The sequence below is a fragment of the Hemiscyllium ocellatum genome, chromosome 5 (genome assembly GCF_020745735.1).
Source record: "Hemiscyllium ocellatum isolate sHemOce1 chromosome 5, sHemOce1.pat.X.cur, whole genome shotgun sequence".
Classification (NCBI taxonomy): Eukaryota; Metazoa; Chordata; class Chondrichthyes; order Orectolobiformes; family Hemiscylliidae; genus Hemiscyllium; species Hemiscyllium ocellatum.
Window position 1 is genome coordinate 134,166,853 of NC_083405.1, and position 27,459 is coordinate 134,194,311.

Here is a 27,459-nt window from a genome sequence, read left to right on the forward strand (position 1 = left end):
CCCCCCCATCCCCTCCACCCCCCCATCCCCTCCACCATTATCCCCACCCCCTAAAACCCTTTCCCTCCCCCATCATCCCCCTCCCCTCCACCATTATCCCCACCCCCTAAAACCCTTTCCCTCCCCCATCATCCCCCTCCCCTCCACCATTATCCCCCTCCCCTCCACCATTATCCCCCTCCCTTCCACCATTATCCCCACCCCCTAAAACCCTTTCCCTCCCCCATCATCCCCCTCCCCTCCACCATTATCCCCCTCCCCTCCACCATTATCCCCCTCCCTTCCACCATTATCCCCACCCCCTAAAACCCTTTCCCTCCCCCATCATCCCCCTCCCCTCCACCATTATCCCCCTCCCCTCCACCATTATCCCCCTCCCTTCCACCATTATCCCCACCCCCTAAAACCCTTTCCCTCCCCCATCATCCCCCTCCCCTCCACCATTATCCCCCTCCCCTCCACCATTATCCCCATCCCCTAAAACCCTTTCCCTATCCCCATCCCCAAATCCCCGAATTCTTCCCCTATCCCATTCCCTTCGCCTCCCCCACCCCCACCCCTACCCCCACCCCCATCCATCATTCCCCCATGCCCCGCCCCCTGGCGGTCCGGGCGGTGAATGTGGCGCGCGCGCGCGCTCTCTCTCTCGGCGCGTGACCGGGCCGTCCGTCAGTGAAGCGGCTTCGAGCGGCGGAGTGACACCTGCGCTGAGGAGGAGGAGGAGGGGGAACGGCGATAAACGGCGATAACCGGCTGCACCGGGAGGCTGCAAACAAGGCAAATTAACGGCAGTCAGCACAAGCCCTCTCTCCGCGAGAGGCAGCAGCTGCGGGGGAGGAGGGATCCGTCCGTCCGTCCGTCCGTCCGTCCGTCCGTTATCTCCGGGATTATCGTTACCGGCGGGAGAGGGAGAGAGGCGGTGAGTGAGTGACAGCGGGCACACCCTCACCGAGGGTGGCTCTCAAACCTGACCCCCCCCACCCCGGGATGGGTTTTTTTTAAAAAAAAATCAAATATTTCCATAATGCCGGGGGTGGGAATGGGCCCCGAGCGGAGAGGCCGCTTTTAAAAACAACCGGCGGGGGCTGGCTCGGTTCCCAGATGGAAACCGAAACAAAAACACATCTCTGCGCGTCTGTCCGGAGGTTGTTGGGTTTTATTTTTGTCTTAAGTAACGGAACAGGAGTATTGGGTTTTCTCCGGTCGGTGTGGTGATTTTTTTGGTGCGTCAGAGGCGGTGGGGAAGGGGATGGTGATGGTGATGAAGGTGTTGGGTGCAGTGTCCACCATGGAGCAAGATGGAGGAGCTGCGGGTTTCTGCTCGTCAGCCGCTCACCCCGTCCCCCAGCCCCGCAACCCCACCCCGTCCCCCAGCCCCGCAACCCCACCCCAGCCTCACCCCCACCCCGTCCCCCAGCACTGCAACCCACCCCGACCCCGTCCCCAAGCCCCCCAACCCCACCCCACCCTCACCCGTCCCCACCCCACCCTCACCCGTCCCCCAGCCCCGCAACCCCACCCTCACTCCATCCTGTCCCCCAGCCCCACACCCCACACTCAACTTGACCCTGTCTCCCAGCCCCGCACCGCACCCTGACCCTGTCACCCAGCCCCGCAACCCCACCCTCACTCCATCCTGTCCCCCAGCCCCACACCCCACACTCAACTTGACCCTGTCTCCCAGCCCTGCACCGCACCCTGACCCTGTCACCCAGCCCCGCAACCCCACCTCCCACCCCGTCCCTCAGCCCCGCAACCCCGCACCCCAACCTCACCTTCACCAGGTCCCCCAGCCCTGCACCTCCCCCTCCCCCCCCCCCCCCCCCCCAAACCCCAGCCCCGTAACCCCATCCTCACCCTGTCCCCCAGCCCCGTAACCCCACCCTCACCCCATCCCGTCCCCCCAGCCCCGCAACCCCACCCTCACCCCATCCCGTCCCCCCAGCCCCGCAACCCCACCCTCACCCCATCCCGTCCCCCCAGCCCCGCAACCCCACCCTCACTCCATCCCGTCCCCCCAGCCCCGCAACCCGCACCCTCACTCCATCCCGTCCCCCAGCCCCGCAACCCCACCCTCACTCCATCCCGTCCCCCCAGCCCCGCAACCCGCACCCTCACTCCATCCCGTCCCCCCAGCCCCGCAACCCGCACCCTACTGTCACCCTGACCCAATCCCCGTCCCCGAATCCCACCGTCACCCTGACCCTGTCCCCCAGCCCCGGACCCCACCCTCACCCTTCCTGATGAAGGGCTTATGCCCGAAACGTCAAATTTCCTATTCCTTGGATGCTGCCTGACCTGCTGTGCTTTAACTAGCAACACATTTTCAACTGTGATCTCCAGCATCTGCAGACCTCATTTTTTACCCTGTCCCCCTGCCCCGTACTTCACCCTCACCCTGACCCTGAACTCCACCCTGGACCCCACTGTCACCCCAACCCTGGACCCCACCCTCACTCTGACCCTGACCCCTAGTCCTGCACCCCACACTCACCCTCACCCCAGTCCTGAACCCCACCCTCACCCTGACCTCCAGCCCTGCACCCCACTGTCACTCTGAGCCTGTGCCTGAACCCCACCCTTGCCCTGACTCTGACCCAGTCCCCCAGTCACTGAAACACACCCTCACCCTGACCCCAGCCCCTGAACCCCACCCTCACCCTGTCCCCCTGCCCTGTACCCCCCCATCCTGACCCCTGACCTCAACCCCCACTGTCTGTGTGAGAGAGCGTGTCTCGACTCAACTACTGACATTACATTTTCCTCCTTTTCCCCCTCCCCACACCATCATCAGGTGGTGGAGGGTGGCACTGTGACTCAGTGGTTAGCACTGCTGCCGTACAGAAGGGTCCCAGGTTGATTCCAGCTCTGGGTGACTGGCTGGAGTTTGCATGTTCTCCATGTGTCTGTATGGGATTTCTTCCCACATTCCATGATGTGCTGGTCAGGTTATTGGCCATGCTAAATTGTCCATAGTTGTCTCCCCCCACCCCACTGTGTGTGTCTCGACTCAACTGCTGACATTACATCCTTCCCTGCCTGTCTGTGTAATATGAGGCCAGTGGAGTGCTGCAAGGATCGGTGCTGGGTCCTCTCCTTTTTGTCATTTACATAAATGACTTGGATGCGAGCATAAGAGGTACAGTTAGTAAGTTTGCAGATGACACCAAAATTGGAGGTGTAGTGGACAGTGAAGACAGTTGCCTCAGATTACAACAGGATCTTGACCAGATGGGCCAATGGGCTGAGAAATGGCAGATGGAGTTTAAATCTGGTAAATGCAAGATGCTGCATTTTGGGAAAGCAAATCTTAGCAGGACTTATACACTTAATGGGAAGGTCTTGGGGAGTGTTGCTGAACAAAGAGACCTTGGAGTGCAGGTTCATAGCTCCTTGAAAGTGGAGTCGCAGGTAGACAGGATAGTGAAGAAGGCATTTGGTATGCTTTCCTTTATTGGTCAGAGTATTGAGTACAGGAATTGGGAGGTCATGTTGCGGATGTACAGGACATTGGTTAGGCCACTGTTGGAATATTGTGTGCAATTCTGGTCTCCTTCCCATTGGAAAGATGTTGTGAAATTGAAAGGGTTCAGAAAAGATTTACAAGGATGTTGCCAGGGTTGGAGCATTTGAGCTATAGGGTGAGGCTGAACAGGCTGGGGCTGTTTTCCCTGGAGCGTCTGAGCTGTGGGATGACCTTATAGAGGTTTACAAAAGTTATGAGATACAAAAGCATGGATAGGGTAAATAGATAAATTCTTCTCCCTGGTGTCGGGGAATCCTGAACTAGAGGGCATAGGTTTAGGGTGAAAGGGCAAAGATATGAAAGAGACCCAAGGGGCAACATTTTCACGCCGAGGGTGGTACGTGTATGGAATAAGCTGCCAGAGGATGTGGTGGAGGCTAGTACAATTACAACATTTTAAGAGGCATTTGGATGCTATACGAATAGGAAGGTCTTGGAGGGATATGGGCCGGGTGCTGGCAGGTGGGAATAGATTGGGTTGGGATATTTTGTCGGAATGGATGGGTTGGACCGAATGGTCTGTTTCCGTGCTGTACATCTCTGACTCTATCACTCTATACTCCATCACTCTATATTTACTGATGTTACATTCTCTCTTTTCTCCCCCCCCCCCCCCCCCCCCCCCCCCCACCTCCACCTGCTGCTGTTGGGCTCTGTATCGCTATCCCAGGTGTTTTCTGAGCTGGGTTCCATCTCCCCATGGTTTGCTGCCTTTCTCCAAGCACTTGGTCGTGAATGTTAGCCTGTGTTAGTAGGCTGCCCATTTTGTGAAAATTATTTTGATGTCTTTTCTTTGCCAGCACAAAAATCCTTGCCTTTTCCTTACGATGGTGTCAGTTTACATTTGAATGCCAATGTAATGAAGCTGTGACTTTTTAATGGTGTAAAATATTTGCAGTTTATTGGATTTTTTAATTTCAAAAATATACTGTTAAAAGTGTGCATACATTATCACATGCAGTTCAGTTCTGTGCAGTAACATCAAGTAGTCTTGTTGACGGGTCATGCATGCGCCATTGTCATCTGATTAAAAGCATTCTATTGCTTGTTTGTTTGAGCTGCTCATTTGACACTGTTTAAAGGGTTATGGGTAGAATTTTTTATGACCTGAGTAGAAGTTAAGCATTTACGAAGGGAAACAATGGCTGGGTCAAATTGAAACTTAGTCAAAGCCAAATTTTGCAACTCCTTAAATTGTAAATCAATAATCTGTGTGACAGTGGCACTTACACTTTAAATGTAGTAATTTGCAAATTGCTTAAGTGTTTAAGTGGTTATTTGTAAATTTTTAGTGATGCATTTACTGACTGCTTTGCAGATTACCAATTTGGTTTGAGGTAATTTTGGTAACTGAGATTTCACACTAAAACTCTTCAAATATCAGTAGCTAGGACTAAGCAACCCCGTAACTATATCAGATCTAAGCTCTACAGTCCTGCTACATCCAATTGACTAGTGGTGGGCAATTAAACACTTCATTGAAGAAGTCTATAAGTATCCCTATCCTCCACCATCATGGAGCTGCACAAATCAGTGCAAAAAAACAAAACTAGGGCTGAAATACTTGCATTCATCTTCAGCTAGAGTGCCAAGTGGATGAACCAACTCTGCGTCCTTTCACGGTTCACAGCCTCAAAGATGCTAGTCTTTGAGGCTCCAGACATTTCTTGAGATCTAGATACTGCAAAGGTTATGGACCCTTAAAACGTTCCAGCCTTAATAGTAAGGACTAGTATATGGAATGAGCTGCAGAGGAAGTGGTAGAGGTGGGTACAATGAAAACACTTAAAAGACATTTGCAAGGTACATGAATAGAAAAAAATTTAGAAGGGTATGTGCCAAGTGCAAGCCTATGGGGCTAGTTCAGTTTGGGATACCAGATTGGCATGGATAAGTTGGATCAATGGGTCTGAGTTGTATGACTGTCTGTCTCTAATTTGCCACTTACCTTGGCCAAGTTGTTCTGGTACAGTTACAATCCTGGCAGCTATCTGACAAAGTGGAAAATCACAGGTATGTTCATCTGCTGTCCAGCAAGTCATGGAAGGAATTGTTGACTGTGTTGTCAAGTTTTACTTCTTGTAAAGGAGAAATCAGCTTACAAGTGTATTGTTTGGAACTGCACAGTTCCTAACTATCATAATTGTTGGACAAAGTAACTGACCTCATGAGGTGGCACTCATGAGAGCTGATCTTATTGTCAAGGCAGTACAGTCAGTTCTTCTAGAATGCGATGGTTGCATTCTTGTGCAATCCTACGTTATAGAAAAATTGCACTTGAGAACAGCGCTTAATGTTGGTGTTATTGTATAATAGCCAATGCTTGTTTTAGAGGTTCATGCTTTAGAAACAGCATCCCCCATTTGTCAATTGTGATAGTGAATTCGCATTAACAAAGCATGTATAATAACAACGAGCAGTATTTGAGTATGGCATCAAAGAGCCTTAACAAAGCTGGTGTCCTGTCAATTGCACAGAAAGATGTGTATAGATTAGATTACTTACAGCATGGAAACAGCCCTTCGTGGAAGGAAACCGGAGCACCCGGAGGAAACCCACGCAGACACAAGGAGAATGTGCAAACTCCACACAGTTTCCTGAGGTGGGAATTGAACCCGGGTCTCTGGCTCTGTGAGGCAGTAGCGCTAACCACCGTGCTGCCCACCAGGAGGGTGTTGGAGGGTAGGTCAGAAACTAGGAATCTTGCAGTGACTAATTTGCCTCTTGACTCCTTGACCTATCCATCATTTAGAAGGAACACCTCAGCAGTGTGAGGAATATTCATCGCTAATCTCGATGCTGTTTCAGCAATATTCAAAGAGTTTGACATCAGCTGATCTGACTAGCTTTTTTAGCAATGCATGGTGGCAGCACTATACAATCTAAAAGATGCATTACAGCAGCTCACCAAGGTTGTTTTGACAGCACCATTTCATTCTTGAGGTGTACCACCTATAAGGACAAGGGTGGCAGATGCACAGGAGAACCTCCAAGCCCCACAACATCCTGATTTTTAAATATATTACTGTTGCTGGATCAAAATCTGGCACTAGGACACTGGTTGATGCTACATCTCATGGACTAACATTCAGTAAGGCAGCTCACTGCCACTTCCAAAGCAAATTGGGGTTGAGGAAAGAATTGCTGGCTGAGCCAGTGAACTGCATGTCTCGTGAATGCAAGCACATTCCTGCATTTCATAGGGATTCTCTTTTTACTATGACAGCGACACCACTCTTGTTCCAGTTACTGCTGGCCTGCTGTAATACTCCCTGACTTATTTCAAGGTTTCTGTGGGTTTTTTTTTACATATTTAATGAATGCTCGCTGTTGGTATTACATTTTACAGTTTCAGAAATAATTCTTGTGCAGCTACATGAATCTGAATGTTGATCAATTGATGTGTGCTACATGGTTGTTTTTGAAATTGCACCTAGTACAGTAGACATTGATGTTTGAACTTGACTGGCTCTGTTTAGAAGCACATGAGTGAGGGGATGAAATAGTCTTTACTATAATGAAGTTCCTTCCTCGTGTCAACTGTATTTTGGCAAGCCCTTCTGCTTTCCATCCACAGACTTCAGATGTTAAAGCTGCATTTTTCCTAAAGCTGTCAATGGTGTACCACTATTGAATGTGGCTGTTATAGGCTAGCTCATCACCACCTTTTTTGGTGAGTCTGTGCTTTTGGCACAGATCACCATCTCATTCTCCCTCCTCTGTTCAATGGGCTGGACCTCTCCTTTACTTGATGTGCATTTGGCTATATACCAACCATATACTGTACAACAGTAGCCAGTGAATTGTCTGCAATGGCATCTCTTGATGTTGTCTCTGGAGTCCCTCGTGATTCTCCTGTCATGTCCTCTACCCTGATCAGAGGAGGATCAAAAAGGTCAGTTTCCACATGTAAGGTATATCAAGGCTCATCTCACCATGTCCTCCTTCATTCGCAGGGTATGGGTGTGGCTGAAGTGTCATTTATTGCTTAATAGTTTTGCCTTTGAAGATGGTGAGCTGCTACCCTGAATTGCTGCTAACTGTGCTGTCTTGACTGCTTGGTATCTCTCTTTCTTGCTAGTTTGAATAAATGTGTCTTCAGCACCTCTCTGGGGAACCAGAAGCTATTGTCTCTGCTTCCCAACATTTTCAAATCTGGACAAATAAAACAAAGTGGAGAATGACTACAAAACTCTTAGTGCCAGTTGTGTATCAAAAATCAATACTCTGCAATGTTAGTGGGTTTACAGTAAGGGATTAAGGATGTTATCCTTTATTATCAGCTATTCAACATAAAAACAAAGGTGCTTTTACTTCAGTTTTCCAGAGGATGGGTGAAACCATGCCTAGAATACTGTATGTAGGCAGTTTGTGTGTTTATTTTCCAGAAGTATGTAAATGGTTTGGAGGCTATTCATTGGAAGTTTACTAGACTAAAACTGAGTTTTTTTTTGTAGGCAGGGCGATCAAACTTTATTGTGGTAAATAAGGAAGAGAAACTTGGAACACCGGTTAGTCGTAATCTGAATAGTGAAGTCAACATAGTCCTATCAGACCATATGACTATCCTTCCTTGGAGAGAGATGACTGGCAGTTTAACCTCCGTCATCAAATTGTAGACCATTAGAGCACAGTACAGGCCCTTCGGCCCCCAGTTGTACTGCCCTGTGAAACAAATCTGAAATCCATCTAACCTGCATAATTCCATTTTTTGCCCATAAACCTATCAAATGATCATTTAAATGCCCTAAAGTTGGCGAGTCTACTATTGTTGCATGCAGTGCATTCCATGCCCCTACTACTGAATAGTAAAGGAACTACCTCTGACATCTGTCCTGTATCTATCAACCCTCAGTTTGAAGCTATGCCACTTTGTGCTAGCCATCAACCAGCCTAGTAAAAGGCCCTCATTGTCCACTCGATCTAACCCTCTTATCTTGAATGTCTCAATTAATTCCCCTCTTGACCTTTTCTCTCTAACAAAAACAGCTTCAAGTCTCTCAGCTTGTCCTTGTACGACCTTCCCTCCACACCAGCATCCTAGTAAATCTCCTCTGAACCTTTTCCAAAGCTTCCACATCCTTCCTAAAATGCAGTGACCAGAACAGTGTGCAATACTCGCAAGAACAGCTGCACCAGAGTTTTCTGCAGTGGGAGCATGACTTCACGATTCTGAAACTATTCCTCTACTAATGAAAGCTAACACATCATATGCCACCTTTAAGAGCCTTATCAACCTGGGTTGCAACTTTGAGGGATCTATGCACATGGGCACCAAGATCTCTCTGCTCATCTACATGACCCAAGAATCTTACCGTTTGCCCATACTCTGCATTCCTGTTACACCTTCCAAAGTGAATACGGATGGGATTGAAGGTATTTTGTGCAATAGTCTACCGTGGGGAACATTATCAAATGTCTTATTAAAATCCCATGTACACCACATCAACTGCTTTACCCTCATCCACCTGCTTGATCACCTTCTCAAAGAACCAATAAGGTTTTTAAGGACAAACTACCCTTCACAAAATCATGTTGACCATCCCTAATCAACTTATTCCTTTCTCAATTGTTATAAATCCTATCTCTTAACCTTTTCCAACACCTTACCCACAACTGAAGTAAGGCTCACTGGTCTATAATTGCCAGGGTTGATTCTACTCCCCTCCTTGAACAGGAAACCATATTTGCTGTCCTCCAATCTTCTGGCACTATTCCTGTAGACAATGACTGCATAAAGATCCGAGCTAAAGGCTCTGCAATCTCCTCTCTGACTCCCCAGAGAATCCTAGGATAAATCCCATCTGGCCCATAGGATTTATCTATTTTCATGCTTTCCAGAATTTCTAACACCACCTCCTTGTGAACTTCAATCCCATCTAGTCTAGTAGCCTGTTTTTCAGTATTCTCATCAACATTTTTTTTCCCCAAGGTGAATATTGATAAAAATATTCATAGTGCTTCCCTTATCTCTGACTCCATGCATAACTTCCCACTACTTTACTTGATTGGCCCTAGTCTTACTCTAGTCATTTATCTCTTCTATACCTATCGAAAACTTCAGGGTTTTCTTGATTCTTTCTACCAACAACTTCTCATGTCCCCTCCTTGCATGTCTTGGCTCTCTTTTTTAAGTCTTTCCTAGCTATCTTGTAACTCTGTTGCCCTAACTGAGCCTTTGCATCTCATCATAACATAAGCCGCCTTTTACAACTTGACGAGATTCAAATTCCTTAGTAAGCCACGGCTCCTGCACTGGAGAACGTCCTGTCTGTCTGAGAGGTAGATCCTTATCAAGGGCACACAGTAGCTGAGGGAGGAACCTTGATTAGCAATCTCAGCAAGTGAGAGTTGAACCCACACTATTAGCAAGGGGAAAGGGAGGACTGCAGATGCTGGAAATTAGTCAAGTATGTGGTGCTGGAAAAGCACAACTGGTCAAGCAGCATCCGAGGAGCAGGAGATCTCCGCTCCCAGCCTCATTACTGTTGAAGCACTTTTGCCCGAAATATTGATTCGCCTCCTCCTCTGTCTGACCTGTGCTTTTCCAGCACTACTCTCTTGACTCCACATTTTAGCACTGTCTGGACAACTGGTTACAATGTAAAGCTAACTAAACAGATCTTTTTTTGTCTTTGTAATCTCTCTTTTTAATCTCTAGATTTCTGCACTGCAATTTTTTTTTTGGACCCATCTTGAATCACTCCAGCAGTAGTCCTTTTTATCTATCTAGGCCCTATGTTCATCAACTTCATCCTTTCTAAACCTTCCCATTCTTCCAGTTTACTACTGAGACTTTTTTTAACCTTACTCTTTGACCTTTTGGCTATCCAGTATCTAAGTGGCTAGACATCAACATATGATTTTTCTGTGCATTGTGACAATTTATTTTTGTGCATTATTACAATAAGCTGCTATTGTAAGAAGTCTTATGCTTAGAAACATTAGTTCAAATCTCTTCCCTCACTTTGCAACTTTTAACTTGAAATGCAGTTTTACACACTCAAATCCTTCATAATCAACTATTATATCTATTCTGGAAGTCCACTTTTTTACATTTGAGAAAAATCCTCAATATAGTTTCCCTTCAGAATAATCTTGGTGAAGCGATTAAAGCCCTCTTGCTTTTAACGATTTATCTAAATAAAAGATCAAAACTACATTTTTGATAAGGGATAGCATTACAGCTGTGCTGAGGGAGGATATTCCCGGAAATACATCCAGGGAAGTTATTTGGGTGGAACTGAGAAATAAGAAAGGGATGATCACCTTATCGGATTGTATTATAAACCCCCTAATAGTCAGAGGGAAATTGAGAAACAAACTTATAAGGCTATCTTAGCTATCTGTAAGAATAATAGGGTAGTTATGTTAGGGGATTTTAACTTTCCAAACATCGACTGGGACTGCCATAGTGTCAAAAGTTTAGATGGAGAGGAATTTAAGTGTGTACATGACAATTTTTTCTGATTCGGTATGTGGATGCACCTACTAGAGAAGGTGCAAAACTTGACCTGCTCTTGGGGAAATAAGGCAGGGCGGGTGGCTGAGATGTCAGTGGGGGAGCACTTTGGGGCCAGCGACCATAATTCTATTAGTTTTAAAAGTGATGGAAAAGGATAGACCAGATCTAAAAGTTGAAGTTCTAAATTGGAGGAAGGCCAATTATGACGGTATTAGGCAAGAACTTTTGAAAGCTGATTGGAGGCAGATGTTTGCAGGTAAAGGGACGGCTGGAAAATGGGAAGCCTTCAGAAATGAGATAACGAGAATCCAAAGAAAGTATATTCCTGTCAGGGTGAAAGGGAAGGCTGGTAGGTATATGGAATGCTGGATGACTAAAGAAATTGAGGGTTTGGTTGAGAAAAAGAAGGAAGCATATGTCAGGTACAGACAGGATAGATCGAGTGAATCCTTAGAAAAATATAAAGAAAGTAGGAGGGCAAAATGGGGACATGAGATAGCTTTGGCAAATAGAATTAAGGAGAATTCAAAGGGTTTTTACAAATACACTAAGCACAAAAGGGTAACTAGAGATAATAGGGCCCCTCAAGATCAGCAAGGTGGCCTTTGTGTGGAGCCACAGAATATGGGGGTGATACTAAATGAATATTTTGCATCAGTATTTAATGTGGAAAAGGATATGGAAGATATAGACTGTAGGGTAATAGATGGTGACATCTTGCAAAATGTCCATATTGCAGAGGAGGAAGTGCTGGATGTCTTGAAATGGTTAAAGGTGGATAAATCCCCAGGACCTGATCAGGTGTACCCAAGGATTCTGTGGGAAGCTAGAGAAGTGATTGCTGGGCCTCTTGCAGAGATATTTGTATCATTGATAGTCACAGGTGAGGTACTGGAAGACTGGAGGTTGGCAAATGTGCCACTGTTTAAGAAGGGCGGTAAAGACAAGCCAGGGAACTATAGACCGATGAGCCTGACCTTGTTGGTGGGCAAGTTTTTAGAGGGAATCCTGAGGGACAGGATGTACCTGTATTTGGAAAGGCAAGGACTGATTAGGTATCGTCAACATGGCTTTGTGCGTGGGAAATCATGTCTCACAAACTTGTTTTTTAAAGTTGTAACAAAGAAGATTGAGGGCAGAGCAGTAGATGTGATCTATATGGACTTCAGTAAGTCGTTCGACAAGGTTCCCCATGGGAGACTGATTAGCAAGGTTAGATCTCATGGAGTACAGGGAGAACTAGCCATTTGGATCCAGAACTGGCTCAAAGGTAGAAGACAGGGTGGTGGTGGAAGGTTGTTTTTCAGACTGGAGGCCTGTGACCAGTGGAGTGCCACAAGGATCGTTGCTGGGCCCTCTACTTTTTGTCATTTACATAAATGATTTGGATGCGAGCATAAGAGGTACAGTTAGTAAGTTTGCAGATGACACCAGCATTGGAGGTGTAGTGGACAGTGAAGATGGTTACCTCAGATTACAACAGGATCTGGACCATATGGGCCAATGGGCTGAGAAGTGGCAGACGGAGTTTAATTCAGATAAATGCGAGTTGCTGCATTTTTGGGAAAGCAAATCTTAGCAGGACTTGTACACTTAATGGTAAGGTCCTAGGGAGTGTTGCTGAACAAAGAGACCTTGGAATGCAGGTTCATAGCTCCTTGAAAGTAGAGTCGCAGGTAGATAGGATAGTGAAGAAGGCGTTTGGTATGCTTTCCTTTATTGGTCAGAGTATTGAGTACAGGGGTTGGGAGGTCATGTTGCGGCTGTACAGGACGTTGGTCAGGCCACTGTTGGAATATTGTGTGCAATCTGGTCTCCTTCCTATCGGGAAAATGTTGTGAAACTTGAAAGGGTTCAGAAAAGGTTTACAAGGATGTTGCCAGGGTTGGAGGATCTGAGCTACAGGGAGAGGCTGAACAGGCTGGGGCTATTTTCCCTGGAGCGTCGGAGGCTGAGGAGTGACCTTATAGAGATTTGCAAAATTGAGGGGCATGGATAGGATAAAAAGGCAAAGTCTTTTCCCTGGGGTTGGGGAGTCCAGAACGAGAGGGCAGAGGTTTAAGGTGAGTGTGGAAAGATGAGAGACCTGAGGGGCAATTTTTTTCACGCAGAGTGGTACGTGTATGGAATGAGCTGCCAGAGGAAGTGGTGGAGGCTGGTACAATTGCAACATTTAAGAGGCATTTGGATGGGTATATGAATAGGAAGGGTTTGGAGGGATATGGGCTGGGTGTTGGTAGGTGGGACTTGATTGAGTTGGGATATCTGGTTGGCATGGACTGGTTGGACCAAAGGGATTGTTTCCATGCTGTACATCTGACTCTACATAGTAACCACCGAAATAGTGCTTTGTGTCTTATGTATTTTAATAATTCTAGCTACTTTTTATTTAATGCACCATTTATTCCATTGGATTAGATCCCAATAGAAATACTTCCCTTTGCAATCTTTGTAATTCAATGCTAAGAGACTGGGCAAAACTGTGGCCGAAGTTCAACGTAAACAAGTGCAAGGTTGCCCATTTTGGACCAAAGAAGAATACTTCAAGGAACTTTCTGGATAGTATGAAGTCAACTACATTGGATCCAAAGAGACTTGTGTTCAAATGCATGGGAGTTGAAAAAGTGATGAAGAGATGTAGAAAATATCAAGAAAGCTAATGGAATTCTAGCCTTTCTTTTAGACTGGAGTACAAGGATGCAGTATTTGTGCTGCGCTATACAAGATCCTGGTTAGATTCCATTGGAGTACTCTGGGCAGTGCGCACCTTACAAAGGATATATTGGCCTAGAGACAAATGATGTCTTAGAGTAAAGTTATGAGGAAAGATTAAATAAATTGGGCCTGTTTTGTCTAGAATTTAGAAGGTCAAGGGGTGATTGATCCAAGCCATTAAGATATTACAGGAAAAGACAGGGAAGATAAAGAAAGAAAGAGGGATTCTTGAACTAGGGGGCATAGTCTGAAAATAGGGGCCAGACCACTGGAGATATTAGGAAGCACATCTGCACAGGTTGTTTAGAATGCCCTCCCACAAATGAGAATTGATGCAAGAATAGGAGTTTTAATCTGAGAAATTTTTAAGCAAAAGGAATATGGGTTAAAGGTAACAATGTGGAATTAGGCAAAAAATCAGCCATGATCTCAATGGATAGTGGAGCAGGCTTGAACGACCAAATAGCCTCTTCCTGTTCATTTTATTAAAAATGGTCAATCCTACCATGGCAGATGGTGAAATTGAGTTTAATAATAATTAGAAAAGGTAGCCTGCTGTAATATACTGTGCTTTTTTTTAATGATTCAGATGGGCTTTTCTTCTAATATATCATGGAAGAAAACCTGCCATCCTTACCTGGACTGGCCTGTTGGTGACACCAGATGTGCTGCAATGTAGTTGAATGTATTGCCTACTAGTTAACTGGAGATAGGTAACAAAACAAATGAAGTTGTTCTCCCACAGTGAATTTTTAAGAAAATCACTGACCAAGCTTTTGTGATTGGGTGTTTTGTTCTGGAAGCTCGCTGTGAAATGTATTGTGTAAGTCACTACACAAAGCAGTTTAGCAATGTTATATATTTTGTTGCCTTCTCGTTAGTTGGTGCTCTCGCTCGCTATGTAGGCTCTGTGTCAGGAAGAGCAATTTTGCTTGATGTGCCTGGAATGAAAAAATATAGACTGTGTGGGTGAGAGTTGTGGCTCAAGAGTTTTTTGAGCAAGTCACAAGGATGATACGGCAGGGCTGAGTATTGTCTACGTGAACTTTTTAGCAAGTACTTTGACAAGGTTCCTGAGGTTCACAGAAGATGAATCACTATTAGATCCATGGGTCATACAATCTAAGACTAGTGAAAGGGTATTTTTCTAACTGGAGATCTCATGATTGCAGGGATCAGTGGTGCCCACTGTTTGTTTCAAATCACTTCTGTTACAATGGAGATGGCAAGTGTGATGCTGGAAAGGCACAGTAGGTCAGACAGCACCCAAGGAGCAGGAGAACTTACATTTCAGGTGTAAGCCCTTCATCAGCAATTTCTGAAGGGCTTTTACCTGAAACGTCAATTCTCCTCTGCTGCCTGACCTGCTGTGCTTTTTCCAGCATCTGCAATCCACATTTCTGCCAACAAGGCAGGTGGTCTGATTAGTAAACTTGCGAACAAGATTTGGGGATCAGTGGACAATGAGGATTTCCAGAGGATACAGCAGAATTATTGGTAGGCTAAACACTTGGATGGCAGATGGAATTTAATCTGGACAAATGGGAGGTAATTCATTTTGGAAGAGCTAATTGTCAGAGGCTTACAGCAAGAAACAGACCCATTGGTCCAAATGGTCCACACTGACCAGATATCCCAATCTAGGTAATCTCATTCCACCAACATTTAGTGTCACGGTCATACAGCATGGAAACAGACCCTTTGGTCTAACCAGTCCATGCTGAACATAAACCCAAACTAAAGTGGTCCCACCCACCTGTTTCTGGCACATGTTCCTCCACATCTTTTCTATTCATATATCCATGCAAATGTCTTTTAAACATTATACCCACAACCACCACTTCCTCAGGAAGTTCATTTCACAAGCAAACAACCATCTTTGTTTTAAAAAAAAAATGCCCTGATGTATTTTTACAATCTCCTACCTTTTCATTATTTATAAACTTCTATCAGGTCACCTCTCAACCTCCTGCACTTGTATCTCTCTAAACCTTTCCTGTGCATACACCTTCCAGATGCTTTATAAATGTTGTAATTGTACCAGACTCCTCCACTTCCTCTGGCAAATGGGTCTAAAGTAATTTAGGATATCTGGTCAGCATGGATGAGTTGGGCTGAAGGATCTGTTTCTATGCTGTACAACTCTGTAACTGTGTATATTCCAATAAAATAGTGCCATGATAAAGTCAGCAGCTGCAAAGCAGTCAGTTAATCTTTGTTGGAATGGCCTTTAGAACTTTTTTCAGGACTAAATTTAAAGTTAGTTGGGCAAGTCATATTGAAGTGCTTTAAACCTCCTTCTGGTGGCTCAATGGTTAGCACAGCTGTTTCACAGCACCAGGGACCCGAGTTCACTTCCCACCTCTGGCCACTATCTGGGGAGTTTGCTCATTCTTCCCGTGTGTGTATGGGTTTCCTCCCACAATCCAAAGAAGTACAGAGCAGGTGAATTAGCTGTGCTAAATTGCCTATAGTGTTAAGTGTATTAGGCGGGGCTAAATGTATGGGAATGGGTTACTCTTCAGAGAGTCGGTGTGGACGTATTGGGCTAAATGACCTGTTTCATACTGTAGGGAATCTAATCTACTGGAAGATCGTATGATTGTAATAGTATGGGTTTTGAAAAGGCATTTAACCAACTGCTATGTAACTGGCTTGTCAGTGAAGTTTTGAGTTGATGGAATGAAAGGAAGAGCGGCAACATGGCTATCAAGATGTCTGTGTGACAAACACTTAATGATGCAATAATCTTTTTTCAAACTGGATAACATTTTATAGTCTTTCATGAGATTTGTTGAAGGGGTTAGAAACTTTAGCTATAAGGATAGATTGGAGGGTTGTTTTCCTTTTAGAAAGGTAGCTTAACTGTAGATTTTATAGAGGTGCTCTGAATCATGAGGGATTTGTCAGCGTTACAAGGGAATCTTATTTTTGGTAGGCAAACATGAGAATCAGAGGAACATGCTTCTTTGCCAAAGAAACATTGGCATCATGAGAATGTTTTTAGTGATTCTATCGCAACAAAACTATTAAAATCATTATGGGGTTCAGATGCACTTTTTAACAGTTATTGTTTCCAGGTACTAAACAGCTACAATATTGGAAATGTGGTACGCCAGTAGAAAAGATCTCCCAGATGTGGTTGGGGAGGGGATCTAATGTGCTTCTCCATGTTCTCCTCTTTCCCCCTACCATCTTCCGGGTCCCTTATGAAAACCATTCATTCTTTAACGAGATGTAAGTGGAAAGCAAAGTTCGTTTGACACCATCCCAGCAAACTCTTCAAGATAAGGATCTGAAAGCATTAAAACAAAATAAAGGTCCTTTTGATTCTTCTGGAAATCCAAAATAATAAGTGAAACAGTCTCACCTGAGGCAATGTATTAAAATCAAATGTGAATGAAAAAGTTGTTTACAGACTGAAACAAAGCTAGTAAACTAAAATAACACTGACTGGGCTGACAGTGCACCCAGCACCTGTGGTGCCCACTGGTTTCAAGGCTTTGATCATGCTGGTCAGCGTAACATGGATAGCAGTTAAAAAGGCAGCCATGTTGCTATAGATCTGGAGTCACATTTAGACTACAGCAGGCAAACTTCCTTCCTCCAAATGCAACAGTGAAGCCGATGGCTTTGTTTTTGAATAGCCACCCGCTTACATGGTGGTTATCAGTCTAGTTCAGTACCATAGCAATAACCTGGAGTCTTGAGTTACCAGTGCAATGACATTATTGGTACTCCACCATTTTCTCCATACTTGAATAAATACTGTGGCAATGCTAGTAATTAAAATTGCAAAGTTTTACATGCAAGCTAATTGTACTGTATGTAATTGCCTCCAAGAAACAAATGTAATAGTGTATGCTTGTTTTTATGTATCAAATTATACATGAATGCCAACATTCAGTGAGTGAGCTTTTAATTTCTCCATTTGCACAGTTCCTAAGTGTATTAATGTTGAAATCTCACAGTACTATCAAGTTGCATTTGGCTCACTCCTGCCCTTTTTTTTTCTACCTCATCAAAAAAAAAATTGAAGATGTTTGCTGTCAAAATGGGATAAGGTTTCATGCTATACATCTGAGTAGTTATGTGATTTTTGTTTTTATTAGTCAAAAACTATAAGCTGAAGGCAAACCATTTTCTGTGCTGTAAACATGCCTCTATCATTGGCAGATATAATCCATATCAGTTTTTTTTTTGGGAGGGTAAGTGATTATCTCCCAACTGTTGAAACTGCTGCAATGTTTTTTGAGTTAATGCACTGAGGCAGAAAGGCTTCATTTAATGCTGAAATTAAATGTACCCAAATGTTTCACATAAGGGGATCATACCTGGTCCATATTGGTTGCAAGTGAAAACTGGTACAAGTGGGTACTGAAGATTGGGCTAATAATTGCACATCCAGAAGTGCAAGTCATCCCTTAATGGTGAATCAGTTGCAAATTGTTTTTTTTTAAAACTATAGATTAGATTAGATTACTTAGATTAGATTACTTACAGTGTGGAAACAGGCCCTTCGGAAAATCTAAAAGCTGTATGCCAGAACAAAATGAGGAGTAGGTGAGATATTAAAGAGTTAACTTACTTTACTGACCCGCAATAAATTGTGTCCCGGGGGTAAGGTGGCGTGTCTTTGCCTTTATAGGTGGAATGTGGGAGGTTTACACGGCTATTTCCTTGCCATTTAGGGATGATTTACATTTTCATCCAGAAATCAATAAGAACATTACAGTTGGAATTTAACTATTCCCCTATAGTGGGCGGCACGGTGGCACAGTGGTTAGCACTGCTGCCTCACAGCGCCTGAGACCCGGGTTCAATTCCCGACTCAGGCGACTGACTGACTGTGTGGAGTTTGCACGTTCTCCCCGTGTCTGCGTGGGTTTCCTCCCACAGTCCAAAGATGTGCGGGCCAGGTGAATTGGCCATGCTAAATTGCCCGTAATTTTGGGTAAGGGGTAAATGTAGGGGTATGGGTGGGTAGCGCTTCGGCGGGTCGGTGTGGACTTGTTGGGCCGAAGGGCCTGTTTCCACACTGTAAGTAATCTAATCTAAGTAATCTAATCTAATCTATAGTTTTAAAAAAAACAATTTGCAACTGATTCACCATTAAGGGATGACTTGCACTTCTGGATGGGATGGGAGGTCGGATGGTCATTGCATTGTATCTTGAGTGGAATGTGATTGAGGGGGTGGCTGAGGGTTGAATTGTGGGCAATACGACCTGTGGTGTTGAGAGTTTTGTATAAACAAAAGACTGTTTCCTTTGTTTGGTGAGAGCTTTTGCCCCAACCCCGCAAGTTCTGCGAGGTGTGTTAAAGGTTCCTCCAGAAAACTTGTACTGTGCTTAATAAATTTAGTTGCTTGTTCACAATGTTGCTGTTGCAATTGCATCAAGTGTGTAAGAATCTCAAGAGTAAAAGAGCCTAACATAGGTGGTTAGGCACTTTGAGAAAAACTTAAATACGAATATAGAAGGCAAGAAGACCGTGTAAACTTAAACAGGGAGTCGAGAGCAAATGTGCCTTTTGAGATCAAGCCATTGACTGAAATCTTATTTCACTGGGGGGGGAGGAGGAGGCCAAACATTAACAAAGTGCTTTTACAAAGATCAGGAATACTGCCTGAAACCCTAATTAGGAAGTTTTTGTGGCTATGAACTAGGAGAGATTTTTTTAAAATCTACAAAGTTGTAGAAAATTTAGACAAACATATGAAAAGTGGGGGTAAAAAATGAGGTCTGCAGATGCTGGAGATCACAGCTGAAAATGTGTTGCTGGTCAAAGCACAGCAGGCCAGGCAGCATCTCGGGAATAGGGAATTTGACGTTTCGAGCATAAGCCCTTCATCAGGAATGAGAGAGAGTAGCCAAGCCCCCTACCTTTTATCTTAGCCTGCTTGGCTGCTCTCTCTCATTCCTGATGAAGGGCTTATGCTCGAAATATGAAAAGTGGGGGCCAGGCAACCTTAACACAGGTGGATACTCTTAGGATAGAGTGCTTTAGGAAGACACAAAATGCTAAAATATGACGTATGTCTAGTGGTTTTGAAGATAAGTTGGGGGAACTGATTTACTGATGACAAGGAAATCAACTTTAAAAAATGTTAGCAACTGGTGCCTGTGAATATGAATCTATTAGCCATAGAATTAATTGATTTTTATTATTGAATGCATTTCTGCTGGTAGATTTGCTTAAATTAAATACCTTGTGGACCTCCAAAACAGGAACCAAATGCAGTGAGTTGTTCTGAAAGTGTGTATGGTCTAACTAATGCCTCTAGAGGTTTGTACTACTTAGTACGGTCTATTATTAAAATTTAGTTATCTTCAGTTAGTAGCAGGTCTTTGAACTATGCCATGAGAAGCAGCTTGCAGGTTGTTTTGCAGGAATGGAACCATTAATTTGAAAATTGTCGTCATAAATGGATTTCAGACCTGAATATGGAAGTCAGGTTTCTAGGACTTCTGAATAGATTAGATTCTAAATTGGACAATGGATTGAATGTCATTTGCATCAGCAGTCTTGTTTGAAAAATGCTAACACCATGCTGTTAGTAAAGTACGGTTCACAAAGATGCAACTGCATCCAAAATTGAAGTTGAATTACAATTGGAAGGCTGGGTTGACTGATGCCAGTATTCAAGTTGAAAGTAACTTCATAAATTCTCTCTTCTGGTGAACAAAAACTCAAATATTGAAATTGGAACATTATGATTTAAGTGAGGAGCCAGAAACAAAATCCAAAGTTGATGGATGAACTCGGGTATGGCAACATCTATGGTGAGATGTAACTTTTTTTTTGGATCTAGCGAGCTTTCCTCAGAACGGATTATAAGCCAGGAACAGCTAGTGTATATATGTTGAAAATGAGCTGGAGCTGAAGGGGGGGGCTGGACAAATGGTTGGACAGAAGAAGTGGTAAACGTCAGCTGAAGAGAATGAATAGCTGCTGAGGGGGGCCATTAGTAGCTGACAGTGGGATAGGAAGGTAAGCTCAGTGTGGGCTCTGTTAGAACACTGTAGCAAGCTCGAGACTGGGAATACGGTGCTGTGTTGAAATGGTGGGCAACCAGAAGCTCTGGATCATTTTTGTAGACAGGCGATTTTCTCTTTTGCAAAGTGGTTGTCCAGTCTGTGTCCCACTCTTTGTGGAGGAGTCCACTTTGAGCCTGAAAATTGATTTTAATGATGCTTGTGTTGATCGGGGTTGGATTCTAAAGTGGAGGGGGTGCTTTTTTTTTTTCCCTTTTGGGAAAATGAGGTAAATATTTTCCGTTTTAGCTTGAAGCTAAAACGATCCAAAGGTACTCCAATTTTAGTGGCAGAAGCTCTTGCTCTTGATAAGGAGTAAATATAACACTTTATTAGCAAAAGCATTCAGAAGTTCTGATGGGCTCCGGCAGCTATTTTAGTGCTATGATGAAATATCACTGTAGGGTATTAGATACTGATGAAGCAACCTGTGACAGCTTAGTTATCTTTGCTTTTTGTTTTAAAAAAGAAAAATGCAGAAAATAACCAAATACGCGAGGTATGCTGGGAATGCCTCACCAAGACAGAGGTCTGTCAGGAGGCAGGTCTTGTAACATTCGAGCTCAGGCAGTTGAAAACCAAAGAGGTAACAGAACACATTGTGTGAAAGGCTCAGGAATGAGGCTGGGAGCCCCTGGGGTGGAGAGAGAAATGGTGGGGTTGGGAGGCAAAGGTAGCTGAGAGTGCAATAGGTAGATGGAGGTGGGGGTAAAGGTGATAGGTCAGAGAGGAGGCTGTGCCCATGTGTCCTGGTCTCCCTGCATAATGGAAACAAATTCCTAGTGTCCACATTTTCTAAACCATGCATTATCTTCAGTTTTCTATTAAATCTCCCCTCGACCTTCTAAACTGGAATATGATTCCAGGATCCTCAACCGTTCATTGTATGTTAGGCCTACCATTCCAGGGATCATCTGTGTGAATCTCAGCTGGATACGCTCCAGTACCAGAATGTACCTGAGGTGTGGGGTCCAAAATTGGACACAGTATTCTAAATGGGGCCTAACTAGAGCTTTATAAAGTCTCAGAAGCACATCGCTGCTTTTATATTCCAACCCACTTGAGATAAATGACATTATAATTGCTTTATTAATCATGGGCTCAACCTGCAAGTCAGCCTTGAGAGAATTCTGGGCTAGCACTCCCAGATCTTTGTATTTTGGCTTTGAGTTTTCTCACTGTTTAGGAAATGGTCTATGCCTACATTCTCTTTTTCTAAATCTTTCTGCAGACTCCACACCTCTGTACTATCTGCCTGGCTGCTTAACTTCATATCACTGGCAAACTTTGCCAGAATGCCCCCAATCCCTTCATCAAGATCATTAATATATAAACAGCTGCGGCCCCAACACTGAACCCTGCGGGACACCTTGTCACCAGCTGCCGTTCTGAAAAAGAACCTTTTTTATATCAATTCTCTGCCTTCTGTTAGACAGTCAATCCTCAATCCATGCCAGTAGCTCACCTTAACACCATGGGTCCTCACCTGATGCAGCAGCCTCCTGGCCTTTTGGAAGTCTAGATAGATAACATCCACTGGGTTTCCCTGGTCTAACCTACTTGTTACCTCTTCAAAGAATTCTAACAGGTTTATCAGGCATGACCTCCCCTTACTAAATCCATGCTGACTTGTGCAAATCTGACCCTGCACTTTCAAGAATTTAGAAATCTCCTTAATGATGGATTCTGGAATTTTACCAATAATAGAGGTTAGGATAATCGGCCTTTAATTTTCCATCTTTTGTCTTGATCCTTTCCTGAGCAAGGGGGTTATAAGTGCTTTTTTTCCCAATCATCTGGGATTTTCCTTGACTCGTGACTTTTGAAAGATCACAACCAAGGCCCTTGCTGTTTCCTCAGCCACCTCCCTCAGAACTCTAGGATGTAGCCTATCAGGGCCAGGGGATTTATCAATTTTTAGACCTTTTTAGATTTTCTAGCACTCTCTCTCTTTTGTAATGGCTACTGTACTCCACTCTGCCCATGACTCTTTGTTTGGATATTACTCGTGCCTTCCACTGTGAAGACTGATGTAAAGTACTTCAGCTATTTTTTATCTCCTATCACAAGTCTTCCTACATCAATTTTGAGTGGCCCAATTTCTCCTTTTTTCCTCTTGTTTGTTTCTTATGTATTGAAAAACTTTTTGACTATCGTTTCTAATATCACTAGCTAGCTTACCTTCATACTTGATCCTCACCTTCCTTATTTCTTTGGGAAGACTACAAAAACAGAGGATAACAATCTTCTGATTTTTCCCAGTGCTTTTGGCCACTTTATAGGCTCTCTTCTTCTTTGATATATTTAGTGATTTCCTTTGTTAGCCATGTCTAATTCCACCTCCCCACCCCACCCCGATAATATTTCTTTGAGATGAACCTCTGTACTGTGTCCTCAATTACACCCCAGACTCCTGCCATTGTTGCTCTACTGTCTTCCCCACTAGGCTGTGCTTCCAGTCAATTTTTGTCAGTTTCTCTCTCATGCCCCTGTCATTACCTTTTTATTTAACTGTAACACCATTACATCTGATTTTGCCTTCTCTCTTTCAAACTGCAGACTGAACTCCTCATATTATGATCACTGACTCCTAAATGTTCCTTACTTTAAGATCTTTTATAAAGTCTGGCTCATTGCACAACACTATAAATCCAGAATAGCTTGATCCCTTGTTGGCTCCATCACAAGCTGTTCCAAAAAGCCATCCTGTAAGCAATCCATGAATTCCCTTTCTTTGGGTCCACTGGCAACATTATTCACCCAGTCCACTGCATATTGAAGTCCCCCATGATCACAGTGACCTTGCCTTTCTGACATGCTCTCTTTCCTGGTACATTTTGCACCTGTGGTCCTGGCCACTTGGGAGGTCTGTACGTAATTCCCATTCTGGTTTTTTGCCTTTGTGGTTCCTCAACTCCACCCACACAAACCCTACATCATCTGACCTTATGTCATTTAGTGCCATAGATTTAATTTCATTCTTAACTTAACAAGGCAACCCCGCCCCCTCTGCCCACCTCCCTGTCTTTTCAATAAATTGTAAATCCTTGGATGTTTAACTGCCAGTCTTGAACAATGACTTGTGCCATTAATTCATCTACTTTATAAATACTATGAGAATTCGGGTAAAGTGCCTTAATGCTAATTTTCTTATCCTCATGATTGTCTTCATCTCTAGTAATATGTCCTAAGCTATCCATTATTTTGCTTCATTCCCAGTCTAACCTGCTGCTTATCTTTCTACTTGACTCCATATTCCCTGTTGCTTTCCTTTTCCCTTATTTATCCTTTTCGGCAGAACACTGGTTCACGTGGAGACTGTGTCCCATCGGTACAGATTGGTTGTGGAACGGATGCCAATGCTTGTGTCCCATGAAATGGAATCCCTCTTTCCCACACTAATCTTAGCCATGTGTTTACTTCCTTACTTAACCTATGCCAATTAGCACGTGGCTCAGGCAGTAATCCAGAGATTGACCCTCGAGGACCTGTTCTTCCATTTCCTTCCTAGTGCTTGTTACTCCCCAAACAAGTCCTCCTTTCTAGCATTGGCACTAACAATGTAGGCAATGTGGATCACAACAACTGGATCTTCTCCCTCCCATTCCAATATCTTTTCAAGCCCGTCGGAGATGTCCTTCACACTGGCACCGGGCAGGCAACACATCATACGGGATCTTGATCTGGTTTGTAAGATGATACTATCTGTCCTCCTAATTATAGAATTCCCTCTTACAACTGCTTGTCTTTTTTGCTTCCCCCTATTGAATGGCCTTCTATACCATGATGCTGTGTCAGCTGGCTCATCCTATCCACAGTACTTTTCCTAATCCATAGGGGAAGCAAAAATCTCATACCGTTGGGCAAGGTAGAGGGCTGATGCTCCTCCATTCCTGCATTCAGAATCTCCCTACGAGCTTGCACTACTGTCACACCATGTTGTTCCTGATCACTAACTGAATTTGAATTACATTAATCTACTGTGTGACTGCCTCTTGAAACAAGGCATCCAGGTAACTCTTTCCCCCTCCCGAATGTGCTGCACTGTTTGAAGCTCTGATTCCAGATCATCATTTCTGATCCAGAGTTCTTCCAGCAACCAGTACTTGCTGCAGATGTGGTCACTGTCATTCACAATTGAATCAGCTAGCTTCTGCATCATATAGCTGCAGCACATCACCTGTCCAGTCATCTCCACTTATTTAATTTATGCAAATTAGTTAAGTAATTTCTAGTACTTTTCTATGATCTTATTCAACTAACCAACTAATAGTAAACTCTTAATCACACAATACACAAGAAATATCAATTGAAATGCCTTCGCTTAGCAACACACAAATCCTCTTTTTGTTTTTTGGTTAGAGGACAACGACGGGTGGGAGACACTACATCTGTATGGTTCTGGATTATGCTGCTGCCCAAATATACACCCAGCAGCAGTCCTCTGCACCTTGCAGTGGCCTCTCCCTCTGCTGCTCCTTTAAAAACTGTTCTCGTGCTCTCTTCCTGGCAGCCCTCATTCCTCTCTGCCCTCCCTCCTTGCTGCTCTAAAAATGGAGACCTGGAGGGGTTCTGTCCTTGTTGTGTTTGGAGGGGTAGGGTTCGAGGGCAGAGGTGCAGGATGTGGATGAGGTGCATTGGAGGGCATCATCAACTAGAAAGAGAAATTGTGGCCTTGAAAGGAGGCGGCCAATTGGTGTGTTCTGTGGTGGAACTGGTCCTCCTGGAAACAGATGTGGCAGGGGAATTGGGAATGACGATAACCTGTCCTGAGCTTCCAACGTAGATGTGATTGGTCAAGAAAGTACAATAATGCCTCTTAGACATCTCAGGAAATTTGGTGTGTCCATAAGGACCCTCGCCAACTTAGACAATATGCTTTCTACAGTGTATATCTGTATGTGCAAAACAGCCTGGTTTGACAACTACTCTGCCCAGGACAGCGAGAAACTACAGGAGGTTGTTTGTGCAGCCCAGACCATCATGGAAGCCAACCTTCTATCCATGGATTAGTCTAGAGTGGTGCTGGAAAAGCACAGCCAATCAGGCAGCATCTGCTGATGAAGGGGTTTTGCCCAAAATGTCTTTTTTTTTTCCCCTGCTCCTCAGCACCACTCTGATCTAGACTGATTTCCAGCATTGGCAGTCCTCACTTGTCCCTAGTTGATTCTATCCATGGACTCCCATTTATGTGGACCATTCCATGGAAAGACTGCTAATGTTATCAAAAACCCATTGCACCCTGGTAATGCTCTCCTTAGGCCTCTTCCAACAGGCAGAAGATACAGAAGCCTAATTTAAATGAAATCAACCATGATGACACCACTTAATTCAATGTCTTTGATTGGTCAAACCCTTGGAAAGTTTGAGAAGGTAGCAGGAAGGTGCAAAAACCTGGCCCTGGCAGGCATTGACCTAAACCCACTTCATAGCCTAACTGGAGATATGTATGGACATGGCAGAGACCAGAGCAGCTTGCCCTCTGACAAGAGACAGATGAAATCAACCAAAATGGACCAAAGATTTGTGGTTAGCACTGCTGCCTCACAGCACCAGGGTTCAGTTCCTGCCTCGGGCGACTCTGTGGCGTTTACACATTCTCCCTGTGTCTGCGTGGGTTTCCTCCCACAATCCAAAAATGTGTAGGTTAGGTGAATTGGCCATGCTAAATTGCCTGTGGTGTTAGATGAAGGGATAAATGTAGGGGGATGGATTGCGGGTTGGTGTGGACTTGTTGGGCCGAAGGGCCTGTTTCCACACTAAGTAATCTAATCTAATTTGATGAACTAGCAAAGTTTACAAGTATTTGAGAAGCATTTAAGTTGCTAAAGAATCACAATTGAGATGTTAAAATTGTAATGTTTTTAATTCTCTTGTTATCTTCGAATAAAGTGACTTCCTGCTGGTTCATGGTGTCATCCTTTCCCTTTTGCCAGCAAAGGTACCTGGGTAAATTAATATCATGTATACTGGTTGAGGAGTCAGCAGGATTCTAGAGCTGCCCTGTTCCAGTCAACACTACATAATTCTGTGAACGAAACACCATTGCAGATTGATTTATTGCCATCTTAAAATGAGAAACGTCAACTCTCCTCTTCAGATGCTGCCTGACCAGCTGTGTTTTTCCATCGTTGCCCTCTTTATATTCCTATGCTTGTCTAAAAGCCTTTTAAATGCCCCTGTCATATCTGCCTCCACTGCTGCACTTGGCAGTGTGTTCCAGACTTGTACCACTGTTTTTAAAAAAAACTTACCCTCCCATTTCCTTTTGAACTTTGTCCCTCTTTTTAAATGCATGCCCACTAGTTTTAGATCTTTTTACACAGGTATCCTCAAGTGAGTGGTGAGAGGATAAGATAAACATTTGACCAATACTTTAAGTTTTTTTTAATTTACAAAAGTTCTTTAAAATTAAAGATCCTCTAGAGTAGCCATCTTAAACGTTAAGAATCCTGCTGTGAAACTGCAAGAATTTATTAAATAAATCTGGCGCATAAAATGAATTGGTTAAGTCTGATATCTATCTAATACTCCCTAAAATAAAACCAAGAACTGCAGTCGTTGGAGAAACTAGTCTGGCAGGAATATGGAAAAGGTAAATGACGAGGTCTTGGAGGTGGGGGAGTCCAGAAATAGAGGGCATAGATTTCAAGTGTGAGGGGAAAGATTTAAACGGTTACCCTTTTCCCACAGAGTGGTGCATGTGTGGAATGAGCT

At 44.1% G+C, this 27,459-nt stretch overlaps 1 protein-coding gene across 1 annotated transcript in view; it reads left to right on the top strand.

The window, feature by feature from the left end:
* The first annotated feature begins 661 nt into the window (after window positions 1–661).
* The window catches only part of LOC132815881 (protein lifeguard 1-like), an 88,785-nt gene continuing 61,987 nt past the window's right edge, over window positions 662–27,459 (top strand). The window contains exon 1 of the mRNA XM_060825226.1: window positions 662–919. The gene's annotated coding sequence lies outside the window, so the exon portion shown is untranslated. The remainder of the gene's footprint in view (window positions 920–27,459) is intronic.